At 43.9% G+C, this 21,610-nt stretch overlaps 1 protein-coding gene across 1 annotated transcript in view; it reads right to left on the minus strand.

Annotated features, from left to right (window-relative positions):
- LOC145404710 (multiple PDZ domain protein-like) overlaps positions 1 to 21,610 on the minus strand; it is a 1,044,659-nt gene that overhangs the window by 1,003,646 nt on the left and 19,403 nt on the right. The window contains exon 2 of the mRNA XM_080276264.1: positions 7,296 to 7,728. The gene's annotated coding sequence lies outside the window, so the exon portion shown is untranslated. The remainder of the gene's footprint in view (positions 1 to 7,295; positions 7,729 to 21,610) is intronic.

Raw genomic sequence — 21,610 nt, forward strand, 5'->3', positions numbered from 1 at the left:
CTCTCTCTCTCTCTCTCTCTCTCTCTCTCTCTTCCTTCAAATTTCCCTTCTCCTTGCTCCTCCTTTCCTCCATCCTCCCTCTCTTCCTTGTACCCTCTCTTCTTAATATATTCCCCCCTGCTTCCTCCCTTCTCTCTCTCTCTCCTCCCTCCTCCCCCTCCACTCCCTCCCTCTCTCCCCCTCCGTTTTTTCTCCTCATTCCCTCTTAATCTCTTACGTCTTCATCTTTCCAGTTTCTCCTCCTCTTTTCGCGAGTTTTATCTCCCAACGTTTCATTTATCGTGGTATTTTTCTTTTGGCTTCGTCCTCTCTCTCTCTCTCTCTCTCTCTCTCTCTCTCTCTCTCTCTCTCTCTCTCTCTCTCTCTCTCTCTCCCTCTCTCTCTCTCTCTCAAAACTTACCTCATATTTTCTCCCTCTTCCTTACTGCCAACTTTTTCTCTTATTATTAAAAGGAAGAAAACAGGAAAAAAGAAAAGGCAGAAAAAGAATAGAAAAAAGAAGAAAGAGGAAGAAAACGGAAACGAAAAAAAAAAATTGAAACGAAAAAAAGAAAAAGAAAGGAGGAGGAGGAGGAGGAGGAGGAGGAGGAGGAGGAGGAGGAGGAGGAAGAGGAGGAGGAAGAAAATTTCCGTCCTTTTGCAGCTTACTTCACTTAGTTCATTGGCGGAAGAGGACGATATTACGGCTGTACATCCTTTCCATGGCACTTCTTCGTGACTAGCATCCTATTCTAGTGTTCACCTCTTGTTACACCTCAGCATTCAGGGCGGAGAGATGGCGATTTTAGGCCAAGTTAGAGTGAACGGGGTATAGCCATTTTGAGCTGAGTAAAATCGTCCACCGGCAGCGCAAAATTATACATCAAGGTATTCGGTGTGAAGGGGTTTAATTCAAGAAAATCCCCCTATCTCCAGACGCTTTCCCTCATCTTAAGACAAGGCTCTATACTCTGTTCGCTCTACCTTGGCCCAAAAACTGCCATCCTTCCATCTTGAATCTTAGGGAAATGAGAGGAAGGAGAGGGGAAATGAGGAGACGAAGGAGGAAAAAGACAAAACAGAAGAGGAGGAGGAGGACGAGGAGGAGCAGGAGGAAAATTAAGGAGAAAAGGAATTAAAAAACAGGAAAATGAAGATGAAAAAGAAGACGAAAAAGGAGAGGGAAAAACAGAAGGAGTGCGAAGAAGGAAAAATAATATGAGAAAAAAAAAAACAGGAAAATGAAGGAGAGAAATTAAGAAAATGGAAAAAAACAGAGAAGGAAGGAGAAGAGAAATAAGGAGAAGAGGAATGGAAAAAACAGGAAAAGGAAGGAAAGGAAATATAAGACGAAATGGGGAAACAGAAAAAAAAAATAGAAGAGAAGGAAGGAGGGAGAAGAAAAACAAGAAGAGGCATGAGGAAAAACAGGAAAAGGAAGGAGGAGAGGGAAAATAGGGCGAGGAGTAGAGAAGAGGAAAATTGGAAGAATAAGGGAAAAACACTCCTTACATCACACGAAAATTAAGCTCCTTCATCGTCAACAATATTCCCTTACCCCAAAAAAGGAAACAAATATATATATGAGCCTTCACAGTCACATATATTTTCTTGGCACGTAAAAAAAAAAATGTTTCTTGAAATAGCCTTGTAAGGAGTATGTTTTTCTTGTGTTTTTTTCTTGATAATGGTGATGGTACTTGGTTTGAGAGAGAGAGAGAGAGAGAGAGAGAGAGGGTTCGTAAAATCTTATTCTTGTTTTTCTTCTTCTTGTCTTATTCTTCTTGTTCTTGGTCTTCTTCTCCTTCTCCTCCTCCTCTTACGTTTCATCCTTCCTTTGTTTTTATTATTATTGTTGTTATTATTATTATTATTATTATTATTATTATTATTATTATCATTATTATTATTATTACCCTACTTCCTCCTCATTTTTTTCTCTTCTGTCAGTCCCTCTCTCTCTCTCTCTCTCTCTCCATAATGCTGCAAAAACCTTTGAAAACAGAAAAGTTAAAATTCAATTGGAGAGAGAGAGAGAGAGAGAGAGAGAGAGAGAGAGAGAGAGTGAGTGTGTGTGTGTGTAATGAAGCTCCTAGTCTCATTTTCGTCATTTCACGCATTTCCACCTTCATGTCCTCAGTAACATTTTAAGGCCTCGTCCATCTCTCTCTCTTTCTCTCTCTCTCTCTCTCCTTTTTTTACGTTTCATTTTATCTCACATTCCCTGTCTTTTACTTCTCTTATCTCCACTTCCTGCTTTCTCACTTTTCCTTGTGTCACTTCCTCTCTTCTCTACCTCCTTTTCCTCCAACTCTCTCTCTCTCTCTCTCTCTCTCTCACACACACACACATACACACACACACTAAATTTTTCCCTAATACCATTCTCTCTCTCTCTCTCTCTCTCTCTCTCTCTCTCTCTCTCTCTCTCGCTCTCTCTCTCTCTCTCTCTCTCTCTCTCTCTCTCTCTCTCTCTCTCTCTCTCTCTCGTGAAAGCTATCTCAAAAAAATCAGGCGCGTCTATCCCTACTCAGTAACAACAACTTCTCCTAAGACACAACGCTTCTCAATATTCATCCTCTGTATTTCTTTCAATCTCTATTTCCATCTTATTTCTTTATTCAATTTCTATCCTTCCTACTTCCTATTCCTACCTTTCATCTCTTTCCATTCCCCTCATCCTCTCCCTTTCCCAAATGTCACTTATACTTTCTCCCATTCTTGGGTCCCATCTCTTTCAATTCTGTCTACTTCCTCTCTCTGTTCCTTCCTTTTCCTTTCCCTCTCTATCTTCCTTCAGTTACTCTCCAACTTGCTATGCGTCTTTCATCTTCCCATATATTTCTCCAACATCCTTCTATCTTATATATCAAAGCTCCATCCTTCTACTTTCCTTCCCATTAGACTTCCACTCCATCCTTCTCCTCATCCTTTTACATTCATCTTCTCTGTTCCATCTGTCCAACTGTATATTTTCAACTTTCTTTCCTTCTGTCTCTCCGTCTTCCCATCCATCCCGTTTCTTCATCTCATCCTCCTACCTCCTCTCCATTACCTTCCTCACACCCATCTTCCTCTATCATCCGTCTTCGAGCACCCATCTTCCTCTCTTCCGTCTTTAACACCCATCTTCCTCCTTTCCTTCTTGACCATCTTGACATTCCTTCCATCCATCTTATATTTTCATCCTCTCTTGTCTCTCCAACTCCCTGCCATTCATTTTCAGTCTCATCTCCTTTCTCTCCACTTCACCACTTTCCTCCATCCTTCCCCCTCACTCCACCATCTACTGCTGTCAATTTCTTCATCCACTCAGCCTCCTTCTATCATGTCCTCAACTTGCATCAACCCAGTTTATCTATCTTTTCTCCATTTCATCAATTTATCACTATTTCTGTCTCTCTGCCATATACAGCTGCCTTCCATCCATCCACCCAACCATCCATCTATCTATCCATCCACCCATCCCTCTATCTATCCATCCACCCATCCATCCATCTCTACATCTTTTCATTCATTCCCTGGCTCAGTCTCGTCCTTTCTCATTAACATCTCTTAACTCCACCTTCTTCCTTCCCCTCCTTTCTTCCGCCTCCTTCCGTCCATCTCATCATCTTTTCATCTCTCTTTCCTCCAGCCTCTCCAGCTTTCCTCATGCAGTTTCCCAACATCTTCATTTCATCACTTATTTTATCATTCTCCACATCTTCATCTTTTTACGCTCTTCGCCTTCTTTCCATCCATTTAAACTTATCAGCTTCCTTTCCTCCTACCTTTCTAACTTCCCTCTATGTGTACCTCCAGTTGTTGCTCTTATTTCCTTCCCTCCATCCACCCTTCCTTCCTTCCTGCATTCCTCCCTCCCTCATTCCTTCCCATCTTTCTTTCCTTCTCTCCATCCTTCCTTTCTTCTTTCCCTTCTTCCTGCCTTCCCAACCTAATCCCTCCCTCCCTCCTTCCCATCTTCCTTTCATTCCTTCCCTCCTTCTTTCCCTTCTTCCTCCCTTCCCTACCTACTCTCTCCCTCCCTCCTTCCCTCCCTCACTCCATCCCTCCTTCAATTCAATCAGCCCCGCAGTTTTCCTATCACGTCAGGGAAAACAAACGTATTTTCCTAGATCCAGCCATCACCCAATTCTTTCATGAATGTTGACCACTCAATCTCAAGCCCCAGTTCCCCAGGTCCTTCCCTCCCAGTACACCGCCACCAGTACTCATTTCTAGACTCCCAGTTCAATCACCAGTTCTTAATACTCCCCACTTTTGAGCATCATCATTTGTTCCCAGTCCTTCATCCCCAGTTCACACGTCCCTCTGAGCAGCCCCCAATACCTAATGCAGTTCTTGATCACCAGTCCTCTAATACTCTCCCCAGTTCTGTCCCCAGTTCACGTCCCTCCGCCCTCTACCCGGTAAACACCTTAAGAGCCCATAATTCCCAGTTCGCAGACCATTTAAACTCTCTCCTGTCCATATCCAGTACTTCTCAAACCTGGCTACCAGTTCACAGCCCTCTAAGCCCTTGGTTCCCTGTTCACAGCCGTTTAACCAGTCCTCTTTCCAGTCCCCAGTCCTTGGTTCCCCAGTTCACAGCCTTCTGCCCAGTTCCCAGTCCTCTCTCTTGCTCCCCAGTTCACACCCCTCTGCCTTTCCCCCAGTACAAACGCCCCCAGTCCCAATACTCAATACTTTCAGCAGTTTGTACCGGATCTCTCCCCTTGGGACGCGTAGCAACACCAAACATGTTACTTTGTGTATTTTAAAACACGACTTGAAATACTGTTTGAGAAAGAGAGAGAGAGAGAGACAGACAGACAGACAGACAGACAAAATAATGAGGTAGGTGATACCGTTACAGGTGAGGTGATTGTGGCTGTTCCCATGTAACTTGTGGAGAGAGAGAGACAGACAGACAGACAGACAGACAGACAGACAGACAGACAGACAGACAAAATAATGAGGTAGGTGATACCGTTACAGGTGAGGTGATTGTGGCTGTTCCCATGTAACTTGTGGAGAGAGAGAGAGAGAGAGTAATGAGGTAGGTGATGCTGTTACAGGTGAGGTGATTGTGGCTGTTCCCAGGTAACTTGTGGGGTGAGAGAGAGAGCGAGAGAGAGAGAGAATACCAACAAAAAGGTTAGGAAAATAAAAGCCATGAACACAAGACAATCAAGAAACAATGAAAAAAGGATGAAGGACAACTGAAGATGAAAACAGCGGGAAAATTAGTTCAGGAAAATATAAGACTCTAGACTAGGAACTTATACCTGATACTGGGGAGGAAATGAGGGAAATGTGAGGAAGGAAGATGAGACAGAAGGAAATGTTTAATCATGAAAAATCAGGCAAATGTGTCATGAAAAATGAGAGGACGGGAAATGAACGTGGCAGGAAAGTAGTCTTGTACACACATAAGGTACATACATAGATATACATACATACTGTACATACATACATAAACATACGCACGGGAGAGAGAGAGAGAGAGAGAGAGACTGAATATGAAATATCTAAAATGTCTTGTGAACTCAATGACTCTCTCTCTCTCTCTCTCTCTCTCTCTCTCTCTCTCTCTTCTATAAGTTTTCTATATATCATCCACCACTCTATCTTCCTCTTCTTTTTTTTTTTTTCAAACCTTCACTTTCCTTCACTTCTCTCTTCCTTCAATTTTCTATTCACTCTCTTTCTCTACCTTCTTCATTCTCTCCCCCATCCTCCTTCACCCTTTACATAACCTATCCCTATCCCTATTATCATTTTTTTTCACTCTTTTACAAGTTATCTCTTTTCTTTCATCCACTTCTTCATCATCTTCGTCTATCTTCGTTTTTATCTGGTTCCATTTCAATTATCCTATCCTCGCCTACCTCATCCTCTTTACGTACTCAAATTCTCTCTCTCTCTCTCTCTCTCTCTCTCTCTCCCCTCTTTTTTCCTTTTCCCTTTCTTATACCATCCTTTCTCTTTCCCTTCTCTCCTTCACCCTTACCTCTCCCCCCTTCCTCCATTCTCGGGCTTCCCCTCCTCCCTACCTCCACGACAATGATATGCAAACACTGCTCGCTGGAGGCACAAATGGAAGGAGGTGGAGGTGAGGGAGGAAAGAGAGAAAAGAGGTGGAGGTGAGGGAGGAAAGAGAAAAGAAGTGGAGGTGAGGGAGGAAAGGGAGAAGAGAGGTGGAAGTGAGGGAGGAAAGGGAGAAGAGAGGTGGAAGTGAGGGAGGAAAGGGAGAAGAGAGGTGGAGGTTAGGGAGGAAAGGGAGAAGAGAGGTGGAAGTGAGGGAGGAAAGAGAGAAGAGAGGTGGAGGTGAGGGAGGAAAGAGAGAAGAGAGGTGGAAATGAGGGACGAAAGGGAGAAGAGAGGTGGAAGTGAGGAAGGAAAGAGAGGTGGAGGTGGAGGGTGAGGGAGGAGAGAGAGAGAAGAGGAAGAAAGCAAGGTCCTGAGGAAATGATAAGAAATGAGGAAGGGAAAGAAAGATGAAGAGGGGAGATGGAGAAAGGAATGTCTGAATGAAGGCACAGAAGAGGAAGGGAAAGAAAAGTGACAAGAAAAAGGAAATGATGGAACAGAAAGAAAGGTAGGTAGGAAAGTGAAGAAAAGAAAGAGGATGAAGTCAGATTAAAGAAACAAGGAAGAGGGGAAAAAAATGAAGATATGAAGGTGAGAATACGGAAGACGAGGGGGAAAGAAAGATGAAATGAGGAAGACAAAGGGAAAGGGAGGAAAGAAATACGATATGGAAGGAAGGAGGGAAGGAAAGATGTACTGGGGAATATAGAGAAAGTGAAGGAGGGTATGAAACTATAATTCGACAGGATGGAAGGAAGGAAGGAAGGAAAGATGAAATGACCCGGGAAATGGCGATAGGAAGGGAAGGAAGGTAAAAAGGAAATGGTACGATTACTGAGGAGAGCCGAGTGATGCAGAGCAAAATAGAAGGGTAAATTGAAGTAAACAGAGCAGAGAATGGAAGAGGAGAAGAGAAGAGAGGAGAGAAGAGAAGAGAAGAGCAGAGCAGAGCAGAGTAGGGTAAAAGAAAAGCAGATCAGAATGAATAAAATAATAATTCTTCGCCTACCATCACTGTCCGTCCCAAATCAGTGTGACACATGAGGAGTGACTGAGAGTGTGAAGTGAAAGACTGTGTATTATTGACCCGCTAACAGAGAAGTGCAGTCTCTCTCTCTCTCTCTCTCTCTCTCTCTAATTCATCCCTACTCTATTTAATATCAAGTATGCTTTCTTCTCTCTCTCATCCAAAATATTTCCTGTTTACCTAAATAAAAATAAATAAATAAAATCAAACTCACCCGTCAGTCACCAGATGCACCTTGAGCCACTAAAAATAGACGGTAATTACAGGTGTGTGGTAGGGCAGGTAAATGCGGTGGTGGTGGTGGTAGGTGTGGTGGTACTAGCTTCCTGGCTCTCTCTCCCGTCCACCAGGATGACCATTGTGGCATCCTAGGTGACGTCAGAGTAGCAGCTGTGACGTCATGGTTACGTCATACCAGCGCTGACGTCATAGCTGCTGCGTCATCAAAACACTGGAGCATGTCAGGAGAGTTTCACTGTTGCCATGACGACCACAACTCTCCTACACTCTCCATTACACTCCTCGTACACTCTCCATTACATTCCTTCACTCTGCTTTTTCCTCACTGTTCACCTTTTCCATGCACTCTCCAGGTAAACTCAATTAACACTTTCCACACTACCTGGCACTTTTCCTACAACAAATCACTTGAACGAAAAGAGAAACATTTTATTTTTTCTTCACAAAAAAAAATATATATATATATATCACTTTATTTTCCTCTCAGCAATACATATTTTCTTTTCAAAAATTTTCACGCCTTTTCATCAAGCCAGCTACACTTAATTTATTTTCACTAGTTTTTCTTACTACACAGTTTTTCCTGTTTAAGACCTTGAGTCAAAATGAAAACTAAAATCACACGTACGATCCCGACTGGGTCAGGGAACAGTTTAAGGATTTGAATTTCATAAAGGAAGACTTTACTGATTTACCAGAAGACCCGCCGACATGTCATAAAAATATCCCCACTAATACCAATACACAAGTCCTGTATAAGCCAGCCCTAGCATGTATTCAATATGGACGGTGGGTGTTAGCGCCTAAGTGGTGACATGTGGAGGTGTGTAGTACGTAGGAGGACTACTGAGCCTTGGGAACAGAAGGTACATAACCCCTACTGTACCCACGTTACTGTATTATTGACGGGTTACAAAGCAGACTGGTAGCACTGCCCCTCACCACTCCCCCCACCATCGCTTGCATGACTACTGAAATATTGCTGTTCCTCGCTGTCATGCAAGGGTGAGGTCATGCAATACAGATGTTACGAATGGTCACTGGATACAGACACGTTGTGGTGGTGGTAGTGGTGGTTAGCAGAGAGATGATGACGGAAGTGGTGATGGTGGTGGTAGTGGTGGGGAAAGTGTGTTGGTTATGCTGATGATGAAGGTCGTAGTGGTAATGGTAACGATGGTGAAGGTGTGTAAATAGATGAAGACGTAAGTGGTGGTGGTGGTGGTGGTGGTGGTGGTGGTGGTGGAGGAAGTCAATGATGATGAAGGCTAAGAGAGAAAAGAAGAATGAAGTGACAATGACAAAAATGGCAATGGTTTTCGTTGTATTTGTGGTTATGGTGACAGATTATGGTAATCATGGTGACAGTGAAGAGGATGAAGGCAATGTTAAAGTAATTTCTATGGTGATGGTAGTAAAAATCATGGTGGCTATTTGTGTGTCTATGTTCAATGATTCGCTATGGAATTGATTTATCTATCATCTTTATCGCCCTATCTATTTTTTTTCACCAAAATAAATGGCGGGGGAAGGGGAGTGGAAAGTGTCAGGCCAGAGACAGGAACAGGCTAAGGCAAAATGAAAGAAATGACAGAAAAAGAAAGAAAGAAAAAAGAAAAAGGAGAAACAGGGAAACTATTATACATGGGAGAGATATCATTTATTTATCACTACAATCATCATCACCACTATTCGTTTTTTGCAGTGAAGCAGAGGGGAAAGGAAGGACAGAAGGAATTTTTCACCTTTACTGTCCTATCCTTCTTTCTTATCTCTTCCTTCCTTCCCTCCTTCCTATCACCTTCGATCTCTTCCATCACCTCTCTCACCTTCCCTTCCATTCCATCCTTCACGCCTATCACTTCAATAAATCTCTTCCATTTCCCCTTACCGTCTTCAGCGTTCACTATTTCCAATTCTCTTTATTCTCACTCCCGTCTTTCTTTTCGCTCATTTCTTCCTTATTTTCCATATCTAATTTCTCCCCTCTTTCCCCTCACATTCCACCTCATCTCCATTCTCCTCTCATCATTTTTTTCCCATCATCATTCTCTTGTTTTCCTCATTTTGTTATTCACTTTCATCAGCATTTCCCCTACATTCCATCTCATTTCCAGTCTCCTGTTCTCCTCCTCCTCCTCCCTACTTCCTTCCTTCCTTCCATATCATTTCCTGTCTTCTCTTTCTCTCTTCCATCCCAGCTTTCTCTTCCTTCCTTCTTCCCATGTCCTCCCCAGTCTCCTCTTCCTCTCTTCTTCCCTTCCTCCCTCTTCCTTCCCAGTTCTCTCTCTCTTCCTTCCATCTTCTCATGCCATCTCCAGTCCTCTCTTCCCCTCTTGCTCCCTTCCTTCTTCCCCATATCATCTCCAATTTTCTCTTCCTCTCTTCCTTCCTTCTTCCCCTGCCATCTTCATTCCTTTCTTTCTTTCTAGCCTCCTCTTCCTTACTCCACAATCCTCTGCAGTCTCCTCCTCTTCTCTTTTTTCATCATTTCCACTCACTTCCACACACACACACACACACACACACACACACACACACACACACACACACACACACAGATGAAACGAGGCCATGATAAAACACTGGAATATTTAGCTCAATTGTCAAAATGATTCGTTCAATTGGCCGGGACAGAGGACCAAAAATTCTGATAAATGTTGCAAGGTAGGAAAGGGGAAATTTTTTTGAAAAGTAAATGCAAATAAAAAGTTAATAAAATAAAGCCAAAATGAAAATAGCCAATTGAATCAAACGAATCGTACTTTCCACTATTTTTTTTGTTTTCGATCAATAAACTCCTAAAAAAAATTAATGTGCTTTTTTTTCCTTTCGACTCTCTCTCTCTCTCTCTCTCCTACCTATTCTTCTCTTCCATCCCTTCTCATTTTCCCTCCTCCCTTTTTCTCCCTTATTTGCTCAGGTGCTTCACTGTGTCTCCTCTCCCTCTCTCTCTCTCTCTCTCTCTCTCTCCTGTGAAGTCTTGTCCATTTCATTCAGTTCACTCTAGATCAACAGACAGAAATACAGCAATGGAAAAAACTGTGTGTGTGTGTGTGTGTGTGTGTGTGTGTGTGTGTGTGTGTGTGTGTGTGTGTGTGTGTGTGTGTGTGTGTGTGTGTGTGTGTGTGTGTGTGTGTTACTTATTTTCCTTACACAAGAGATCACAGAACTCATTTTCCATATTCCTTCATTTCCTCCTTCCCTACAGTCTTCTTCCTTCCTCTCCTCCTCTTCCTTCGACTCTTCCTTCTCCACACTCCTCTTTCCTTCCTCCTCTCTCTCCCCTCCTTCTCTCTTCTCTAGACTCCTCCTTCCTCCTCTCTCTCCCCTCCTCCTCTCTCCTCCTCGTCACCTCCATCCTTTCCTCACGTCCTCTCCTACCCCATGCTCCCTCATCACTTGCTTCTCTCCATGCTGCCCGATCTTCCTCCCTAGGTCCCTCCCTTCTCTGTCTCCCCTCCCTCCCTCTCTCTCCCCTCCTCTCTCTCTTTCCCTCTCCCCTTTCCTCATCCCTCCCTCCTTTCCTCCAGGTGGGGGCGCACACCTTCTCGCGGAGACACGCCAAATATTGATTTCCTGGACCCAGTCTTTTATGATCCACGCACACCGGGGAGGAAAGAAGGGGAGAAGAGGGGAGAAGGGAGAGGGGAGGGGAGAAGAGGGGAGGTGAGGGGAAAAGAGGGGAGAGGGGAGTGGAGAAGAAGAGAGGGGATGAGAGGGGACATGAGTGAAATGAAAAGGGGAAGAATGAGAAAACTGGAAGAAAAAGGGGAGGAAAGAGATGAATGGAGGGGAGAGTGGAGATGAGGGGAGAAGGGAGAAGAGTGGAGAAAGGAGGGGAGAGGAGTGAACAGGGAACAAGAGTGGAGGATTGGGGTGAAAAATATTGGAGGGAAGAGGGAAAAAATGAGGGAGGAAAAGAAATGGGGAAGATGGTAGCGAAGATGTAAGGGTAGAAACATATAGATGAGGGAGGAAGAGAGGGAGAGAAGAGGAAAACAGGAGGAAGGGAGGAGGAATGGGAAGATGGAGAAAGGGAGGGAGATAGGGAGAGAAGGAAGGTAGAGGGAGGGGGGAGTGAGGAGAAGGAAAGTGGGGAAAGGAGAGGAGGAAGAGGGAAAACGAGAGGAAAGGAGTGGAGAGAAAAGAGGAAAAGACAAGAAAGGGAAGGAAAGGGAAGATGACGAAGATGATGGAAGAGGAGAGAGCGTAGGCTGGGGTGGAGGGAAAGGGAGAGAGGGAGGAAAGTGGAGAGAGAAGGAGAGGGAGGAAAGTAGAAAAGGAAGATGGAAAATGAAGACAGGGGAAAGGAAGAAAGAGGGAATAAAGGAAGAGGGAAGGAAGGATAATGGAGAGAGAGAGAGAAAGAGAGAGAGAGAGAGAGAGAGAGAGAGAGAGAGAGGGAGGGAGGAAAACGATGGAGGGTATGGAGGAGAGAGAGAGAAAGAGGGAGAGATAAATGGAAGGGGAAGGAGGATAGAAAAGAGAAAGAGAAAGGGAGGAGAAAAAGGAAGACAGGAGAAAGAGGGAGGAAGAAGAAAGAGGAAGCCAGGGGAGAGAAATAACAATAGGAAGCTACAGAGGGGAAGGAAAAGAGGAGGTGAAGAGGGACTGAGAGAGGATGAGGCAAAAGAAGGGAGAGAGTGAAGGGATGGAGGGGGTTTTGGAGAGAATGGAAAGAGACAAAATGATAAGGAAATTAATTATGAGAGAGAGAGAGAGAGAGAGAGAGAATCTGTGTGTGCATGCTCCTGGCCACTCATTAGTTCATTACACTGATCTCATTACACCTGCATTGTGCTGAGGAGGAGGAGGAGGAGGAAGAGCAGGAGGAGAGGGGTGATTGGGATGGGGGTTGGTGGAGGGGGAAGAGAGAGAGAGAGAGAGAGAGAGAGAGAGAGAGAGAGAGAGAGAATAAGAGGAAAACAGAAGACAAAGATAATTCTCCTTTCTTCCAGTCTTCTCATCATTCAATCTTGCCTTTTATATTTCCCTTCCACCATCTTATATTCCTCCTCCCCCTCCCCCCCCCTTCCTTATCATACTCATCCCCATTTCCGTAACACCTTATCCTACCTCAGCTTCCTTCCTTCTTTCCCTCCTTTCTTCCTTCCTCCCCTACCAGGCCCCTCCTTACCTTGGATTTCTCTCCCTGTCTCCCCATCCCACTCCATCCCTCTCCCCTTTCCTCTCCCCTCCCCCTCCCCCATCCAATCCCCTTTGTTATATCTCCATCCCACCTTCAATTTCTCTCCTCCCTTCTCCCCCACCAAAACTCTCCTTCTGTCTTCCTCCCTCCCTCCCCCCCACCAAAATGCTCCTTGTTCTGTCTTCCTCCCTCCCTCCCTACCCCCAAATGCTCCTTACTGTCTTTCTCCCTTCCTCCCCTAACCTTCCTTTCTCACACCCATCCCTCCCTTCTCCTATGCTTTCTTTGACTTTCCCTTTCTCCTCCTCCTCCTCCTCCTCTCTCGCCTCCCCCTCACTCTTAGCTTCTCGCTTCTTCCTCCTGCCTCCTTATCTCTCCCTTCCTCCTCCTCCTCCTCCCTCTCCTCCCCCCTCATTCTTAGCTTCTCATTTTTTCCTCCTCTCTCCTTTTCCCTCCCTTCCTCCTCCTCCCTTATCTCCCCTCCTTCGTCCTTTGTTCCTCTTTTCTTCCCTCTTCTTCTCCCCTCCCCTCTTCCTCCCCACCTCCAGCAGTGTTGCCATCTCAAGCTGTCACCCTGTAATTAGCTCCCCCTCATTAACACTGGCAACACTGTTTCTCGTCCTCCACACATCCTGTTGTAACATGAGGGAGGGAGGGAGGGAGGGAGGGAGGAGGAAAAAAATGGAGGGGGAAGGGCGGGAAGGGGAGGGGCGGAAGGAAGAGGGGGTAGGGAGAAGGAAAAGCAGGGAAGAAAGAGGAAGGAAAAATGAGAGAGGAAAGGGAGAGAGGGAGGGAGAAAAATGAGGGAGGAAAGGGAGGGGGAGGGAAAAAAGTAGGGAGGAAGGGAAGAAGAGTAGGGAGGAAAATGAAAGAAGACAAAGTGACATGAAAAAATGTAAAGAGAGGAGGAAGGGTGGAAGAGGGGAAGAGTATGGGGCCAAGAGAGAGAGAGAGAGAGAGAGAGAGAGAGAAACTTGCAGGAGAAGACAAGGTGTCAGGCAAAGAGGGAAAGAAAACCATGGAGAAGGAAGAAGGCATGACAGAAGAAAAGGGAGCGAGGAAAAGAGGAAAAGAGAGGAAGGAAGGAGGAAAAAGGAGAAAGAAATGGTGGAAGGAAAAACTAAGAAAAGAATGCGAGGGAGGAAGCAAGGAGAGAAGACTGAAGACAGGGAGGGTGGAAATAAGGTGAGAAGAGAGGGAAGGAAAAAGGGGAAAAAAAGAGAAGGGAGAAAGAAAGAGGAAGGGAGGGAAAAAAGAGGAAGGAAGGGAAAAGGAGGAAGGGAGGGAAAAAGAGAGGAAAGGAGGGAAAAAAAAGAGGAAGGGAGGGAAAAAGTGAGGAGGAAGGGAGGTAACGAGGAACAATACATCAGTAACATCAAAGTGATATTAACGATCATGGTGGTGAAGACGAGGTGAGGAGAAAGATGATGATGATGATGATGATGATGATGATGATGATGATGATGAAGGGAACAGTAGACACATAAACAGACTGACAGACAGATAGACAGATAGATAGAAACAGATAGATGGATAGATAGACAGATAGACAGACAGACAGACAGATACGTAGAGTTGATGATGAAGAGAACAGTGGATAGATAGACAGACAGACAGATAAACAGATAGGCAGGTAGGCAGATACAGATAGATAGATCGATAGACAGGCAAACAGACAGACAGACAGAAAGAGACAGAAGGGAAAAATAAAGTGAAAAGGAAGAAAAGGAAGAAAAAGAGGAAGAAGACGAGGAAAGGAAGAGGAAAGAGATGAAGAGCAAATGGATTAAAGTAATGAAATAAAGAAGAAAACAACGGAAATAAGGAGGAAAAACAAAGGAAATAAGGAGGAAAAACAGGAAATAAGGAAGAAAAACAAAGGAAATAAAACAGGAAAAACAAAGGAAATAAAACAGGAAAAACAAAGGAAATAAAACAGGAAAAACAAAGGAAATACGGGGGAAAAACAAAGGATATAAGGAAGAAAAACAGGAAAAAACAGGAAAAACAAAGGAAATAAAGAAAAAAACAGGAAAAAAAAGGAGGAAAAGCGATGGTAATGAGGAAGAAAAACAAAGGAAATAAAGAAGAAAAGCAATGGAAATAATGAAGGAAAACAATGGAAATAAAGAGGAAAACAAAGGAAACAGAAAAAACAAAGGAAATAAGGAAAACAAATGAAATAGAGTTAAATATGAAATAAAGTCAAAAATAAGAAAGAAAAACCCAATTTAAAATAGGGAAAAAACAGCACAAAAAAGAAAAACAATGAAAGCAAAAAAAAAGAAGAAAAGGTGAGGAAAGTGACAGGCAAAAGAAGTCTCAAGAAAAAGTAGTGAAAGGTGAAGAAAATGGACTCCAGGTGAAGAAAAGGTAGGACAGGTGAGATAATCAGGCCGCTAATTAGGCAGGTAGCGGTACTAATGATGAAGGCGATGACTCCTCTCCCATCTTCATCTTTTCTTAATCTACCGCCAATCTTGCTGGAAAATCTTATGTCCGTCTTGAGGAGGTGTTGAGTTTCTTGGGTAATTGAAACAGGAAGAGACATCGGTAACTGTCTTCATTAACATCATCGTAATTATGATGATGATGATGATGGTGATGGTAGTGGTGGCGGTGAAGGTGAACGTAATAATAATGACGATAAAAATAATAATAATAATAATAATAATAATAACAATAATAATAATAACCATGACAATAACAAACCAAACAAAAACCACTTCCAACATAAACCCAGCCCAGTTCAATCCAGGAGAGAGAGAGAGAGAGAGAATAAGAAATGGATAATAACTTCTTAAGGAGTAGAGGAAGACAGGAGAGGGAGAGGGGGAGTGAAATTACTTGATAATGATGAGAAAGACAGTGCTAAGACTGAGAGGGAGTGGGAGGAGAGAGAGGGGAGGGGAGGGGGAGAGTGGTAGTAAAATTACTCGATTAAGACGAGGAGGAGAATGGTAAGATTAGGAGGAGAGAGAGAGAGAGAGAGAGAGAGAGAGAGAGTGGAATTACATGATAAAGATGAGGAGGGGAGTGGTAAAATTACAATGACAGGAGGCTGAGGGAAAGAGAGGAAGGAATGAGTAAAAAGGAAAGCAAACAACAACAACAACAACAGACTGAACAAGGATAACAAAGCAGGAAGTGAAGGAAGAAAGGAGGACGGTGTCAGGAGGGGAAGGAAAATGAGAGGGAGGGAGAGGGGTGTGAAAAATGGAGGAAGATGTTTGGAGGGGAGGAAAGAAGAGGGAGGGATGAGGAAAAGAGGAGAAAGGTGAAGAAATTACGGAGGAGGGTGTTAGGAAGGGAAGAAAAAGAGAAGAGTGCGTGGGCGGTGAAATCACATGACAGAGATGAGGGTGGGGAATGACAGGATTAGACAGGAGGGGCAGTGGGAGAGGTAGAGGGAAAGGGAGGGGGAGACAGGGAGAGGAAGAAGGAGAGAGGAAGGGAGAAAAGAATGGAGGCGAGTGTCGGGAAAGGAAGGGTAACAGGAGAGAAGAGAAAGGATGGGCAAACTGAAGAAAATGAAGGAAAGAAAGGAGAAAGGACGAAGAGATTAGGAGACAGAACATGAAACAAAGGCTGAAGGAGATTGACAGGAAAAGGGAAACAGGAAAGAAGAAATGAGGGACGAAGGGAGAAGTAAAGAATGCAATGAACGGAAAAATGAATAAAGGATGAAAAGATACAGTAGAGGGAAGGAGATGAGAGGAAGTAGAATAAAGCAAGAGAGAATAAAGGAGGGAAGGTGGGAGGAAGGGAAGGAGGGGGAGAGAGAAGAGGGGATAAGGAGAAAAGAAATAGAGAGTCGAAGGAGAAGTAATAATCAAGAACGAGAGAAATAAAAGAGGAATGAAAGACACGGAAAAAGAGGGACAAGGAAAAGGAGGAAAGAGGGAGAAGGAGAGAGAAGAAGAGTTATGGTGTAATTTGTAAACGAGGCAGATAATTGGGGAGAGAGAGAGAGGGGAATAAACAGAGGGGAGGGGAGGAGGAGAGATAGAGAGAAGAGGGGAAGAGAAGAGAGAGGGGAGGGGAGAGAAAGAAGTCAAGTACAATACGAGTAAAAATACTGAGAAAAAATAATGATGATGATGATGATGATGATGATAAGTGAACAGAAGAACTTAACCATGAATAAGAAGAGAACAGCAAATAAAGAAGAGCAAGATGACGGAGAAATAAGAAGCAAGAGGAAGTGCAATAAGAGGATAGTGAGGATGAGGTGACGTGAAGGAAGAAAGAAGGATTGGAAAAAGGAAGAGGAGGAGGAGAATGCGATAAGGAAGAGGAAAGAGGAGAAGGAAGTAAGGAAATGAGAGGAGACAAAGAGTGATGGAAGAGACTGCGGAGAATTTTCGACAAAGCATGAAATATCTCCATTATTATCCTCTGCCTTACATCCATCTCAGTTAAAGAGAGAGAGAGAGAGAGAGAGAGAGAGAGAGAGAGAGAGAGAGAGATTAAAGCCTTTATTAATTTCAAGTTAAAAATGAAAATAAGGAAAAATGCATCCGTGAAAAATAAAAATCATAAAATTGGGCAAAATAAATAAATAAATAAATAAATGTTAGTAAATGCCGTGGATATAAATGCAAACTGAAAATTTCACCCAAATAAAGGAAAAAAAATATAGCATGTCGTTTAAAAGCAGATAAAAATACAAATAAATAAATACCCCCCCCCAAAAAAAAAAAAAAACTACGAGAAAATAGTGCAAAAAGACAATACTATTTTTAAACTGCCCAAATATATAATATATAAAAAAATAATTCTTTCCTTCATTCTTTCCTCTTCCTTCTGCCTGTGGGTGACTCTACAGTGAGTGACAAGCCAAATGGTTTCCTGAACACCAGGAAACTATTTACTACGCTGGGTGGTAACCATATAACCAAATTTTGGCGCCTGATGGTTTAGTGGGTAATTATTGCTCTCCAATCGGATTGAGCCGGTGAAGGTTTATATCCAAGGGGTGGCTGAGGTTGACTGCTCATGTAATGCCACTCAGGGATGAGTGAGGCTGGTCACTCTCATCTTAAATGTCGGGACCAACTGCATAGCCCCGGGCTCCTAGGCTCCTCATGGGGCAATGTAGGATTGGATGATGGATGGATGGATGGATGGATAAAAAAATAAAAACACGACTGAATATCCCCCCAAAAAACAAACAAAGGAGAAAATAATGCAAAAAGACAAGATTATTTTTTACCTGCCCAAATCAATAATAAAAAGTATATATTACTCCTTCTCCAGACACAGCAAGACCTCCAGAATTAACCAAAGTCTTTCATCCCTTGAGAGAGAGCCTTTTAAAGTCTCCCCTGACTCAGAATTCAGGATTAGACGAAAAGAAAGAGGTGGACTTGGAGTGTGAGAAGGTTGGGGTGGGAGGTGGGTGGGGGTAGCAAGGGGAGGGGGAAGCGTGGGGGTATGGGGGAACACGTGGATTGGTGGGTGAGGATACGAAGGGAAGGGGAAGACTAGGGTAGGTGGGGGAGAAGGAGGCGTGAATAGGTGGGGGAGGGGGAGGCGTGGATAGGTGGGGGAAGGGGAGGCGTGGACAGGTGGGGGAGAGTGGAGAGAAGTGTGGATGAGTGAGAGTGGAGGAAAACATGAGTGAGTGAGGGAAAGTGGAAAAAACCCCGTGGAAGAAACAGAAGGGGAGGACATGGATGGGAAATGGGGAAATGCGTGTAGCTAAGGAAGAACAAGGAAGCTACAGATGAAGGAAGGAAGGGTGCATGGATGAAAGAGGGAGAGCACGAATGGATGAAGGTGACAGAGAGGGGAGGGGATGAGAGGGGAAGAGGGAAGGAAAGCCCAATGGTGGAAGGGGGAGAGGGAGGGAGCGAAGAAGGAACAAGATGAGACAAGGAGATGAGGGAGAAGGGAGTGAGGTCGAGAACAGGACGAGACGTGGAGTGAGATGGAGGGGAGGAGGAGACCAGTGGAGGAGGAGGAGGGGAAATGAGTGAAATGCAGGGAGACGAGGGGAAGATTTGGGAGATGGAAAATAATAAGAGGACAGGGAGAGGATGAATGGTCGAATTAGTGGGAAAGCCGGAATAGGAGGGATGGAGGGAGGGGAAAATGAGAGGATAGGGAAAAAACGAGAGGAAAAGGGGTAATCAGCTGAGAGAAGAGAGAGAGAGGGGAGAAGTGGGGAGAGAAGGAGAGGGAGTGGGGTGGGAAGGAAGGTAGAGGATGGGGTGAGGACAAATCGGTGGCTGGGTCGGTTTAGCACTGGGGTGAGAGGAGAAGCCAAACTGATTACCAATGCCTTTGTGGGACGGGCACTCACAAACCAACTCCTCCCCCAGCATATCAAATAACCCAAATCTACCCCACACCATTGACTACTGCTACTTCTTTCTGCTTCACCTGCTTAACTACCTCCTGTCTACTCGACCCCATACCTCTGTCTACTACCACTATCTTTTTCTTCACCTAATTGGCTATCAAATCACCTGTTAATTACCACCTTACTACCTAATTAAAACTTGTCCAAGTAAGGGATATGAGGCTTTATTCCCCCCCCTCTCTCTCTCTCTCTCTCTCTCTCTCAAGGGTTAATGAAGGCTGTATCTAACCCCTTCAGTTCGAAAAATCTCCCCTAAAGAAAAAAAAAATAATTGTTCGGAAATACCATCAATAAAAAAGGCAAAAGAAAAAAGTCAATGGAAAATTATAGATCCGTATTCTCGTCGGTTGAGGAAGCCCCCTAACACCTCTTCCTTAGCGATTTATTTTCGGACAGGGCTGGTTAATATCAATTTGTATATTACTTATGAGGAGAATTTGTGGTACGGAAGTGATTTAAATGGCACGAAAGAGGACAGTATGGAGTATATAATCAGCAAAATAAATCGCTTAGGATGAGGTGTTAGGGAGCTTCCTTAACCGAGGAGAATTAGAAGCTAAGGAGTAATCAGCAAAATAAATCACTTAGGAGGGGGTGTTAAGAAGCTTCCTTAACCGACGAGAATTAGAAGATAAGGAGTGATCAGCAAATAAATCGCTTAGGAAGAGGTGTTAGGGAGCCTCCTTAACCAACGGGCCATAGTATTAGAAGTTACAACATCAGGCTCAACTGAACGTGAACCCAGTGGACTGCAGGCTTAAGCTTCAATTTTCCCTCAGTCATCCTCCTTTCGTGGGATAGGGAGGTGAGTGAGGGATGTTTGGGCAGCTCCACAGCCTGGCCATATCAGCGCCACCACGTGAAGGCGGTGCGGTTTTAAAATCTATATGAGGTGTGAAATGAAGGAAGTAATGAAGAACATGCATATACAGTAATATGAATGAAGGAAGTGTTATTTTTCATTATATTTACAAGGCCAGTTCGTAAAGCTATGAGAAAGAGAGAGAGAGAGAGAATGTCTGTGTGTGTGTGTGTGTGTGTGTGTGTGTGTGTGTGTGTGTGTGTGTGTGTGTGTGTGTGTGTGTGTGTAAAAATAAAAGTACACATACGTAGGAGGAAAAGGAAAAAAAACACCCTGAAGGAAGGAAAATGGAATGAAGGAGGGAAGGGAAGGAAGAGAGAGAGTAGGTAGATAAGAAGGAGAGAGGAAAGTAGGAGGGGAGAGGAAAGGAATAGTAGAAGAGAGGCCAAGAGAAAAAAAAATAATGAGAGTAGGAAGAGGAGAGGAAATATCAGGAAAGGATACTGAAGGTAATATAGAAGAGGAAAAAGGGAGGGAAGAAGAGGGGGAAGAGGAAGAGGAGCAAGGGGAGGAGAGGACAAAGAAAGGAGGAGGGATAAAGCGAAGGACTGAAGAGGAGGAGGAGAAGGAGGAGATGAGTAAAAGGAGAGGAAGAGAAAGATGAGATTGGTGGGAGAAGGAAGGAAGAAAATTTAAGATGATGAGGAGAGGAGAAGATAGAAAATATTAAACAAGGAGGGGAGGAAGCTGGGAGGAGAGATGAATATTAAGGAGGGAAGAAAGTCAGAGTTAATATAAAGAGAGAGATGATGAAGAGTAATGAGAAGCAAGAGAGAGAGAGAGAGAGAGAGAGAGATGAGGGAAGAGAGGATGAAAACTGAGATTAAAAGAGATACGAAAGGAGAACAAAGAGAGAGAAGAGATTTGGAACAAGGGGAAATACGAGATAAAGAGAAGGTGAGGAGAAATATTAAATGAGTAAGAGATGATAACACCTGAGAGGGGAAAAAAGAGAAGTGGAAAAAAGAGAAAAAAAAAGGGGGGAAGAGATGATAAGGAGGAGGAAAAAGGGAGAAGAGAAAACGAAAATAAGAGAAAAACAGGAAAAAGGATGAAGAGATATTGTGAGAAGATATTATTGTGAAGGAGGAGGAGGAGGAGGAGGAATATAGCTAATGGAAAGTGAAGGGAAGGAGGAAGGGATTAGGTGGAGGAGCGGGAAGCGGAAGAGGAAGGATTAAGTAAATAAGGAGGATTGGAGAGGGAGAGAGAGAGAGAGAGAGAGACAGAGAGAGAGAGAGAGAGAGAGAGTGGAGGGAAACAGAAGATGGGAAATAAGGGAAGATGGTTGGAAGAGAGAAATTATCGAAGCATATATATGGAAAAATATGACAAAAGGGGAAAAAGAGGAAACAGGAAGAGAGAAATAGGACTGGGAAGAAAAAGGAAGGAAAGAGGAACGGAAGAGAGAAAGAAAGGGGTAGGAAGGGAAGAGAGGGAGAAGGGAGTGGCAGAAGGGGAAGGAAGAGAGGAAACAGAGAAGGGAAAGGAAGATAAGAAAGAGAGCAGGGAAAGGAAGATAGGAAAGAGAGGAGGAAAGGAAGGGGGGAGAGGAAGAAGGGGAAAAATGGGAAAGGAAGAGATTGGAAAACTGTCATAGATTAGACAAGAATTTTATAACCACATGACAACATACATGGAAGGGGTGCTCTCTCTCTCTCTCTCTCTCTCTCTCTCTCTCTCTCTCTCTCTCTCTCTCTCTCTCTCTCATTAGATACGTTTTTATTTTTCTTTCGTTTTATAATTTTCTTTTTCTGTCCCTTCTCCTCCCTTCCATACCTGTTTCCCCTTCTTCAGTACTTCCTTCCCTTCCTTCTCTCCTTTTCTTCTCTATCTGTGTCTTTCTTCTTTTCTCTCATCGTCTTTCCCTCCCCCACCCTTCTCCTCTGCCTCTCCTACCTTTCTTCC

Source organism: Coenobita brevimanus, chromosome 7 (assembly GCF_032717465.1).
Source record: "Coenobita brevimanus isolate Jiangsu-jjx chromosome 7, ASM3271746v2, whole genome shotgun sequence".
In the NCBI taxonomy this organism is placed as follows: Eukaryota; Metazoa; Arthropoda; class Malacostraca; order Decapoda; family Coenobitidae; genus Coenobita; species Coenobita brevimanus.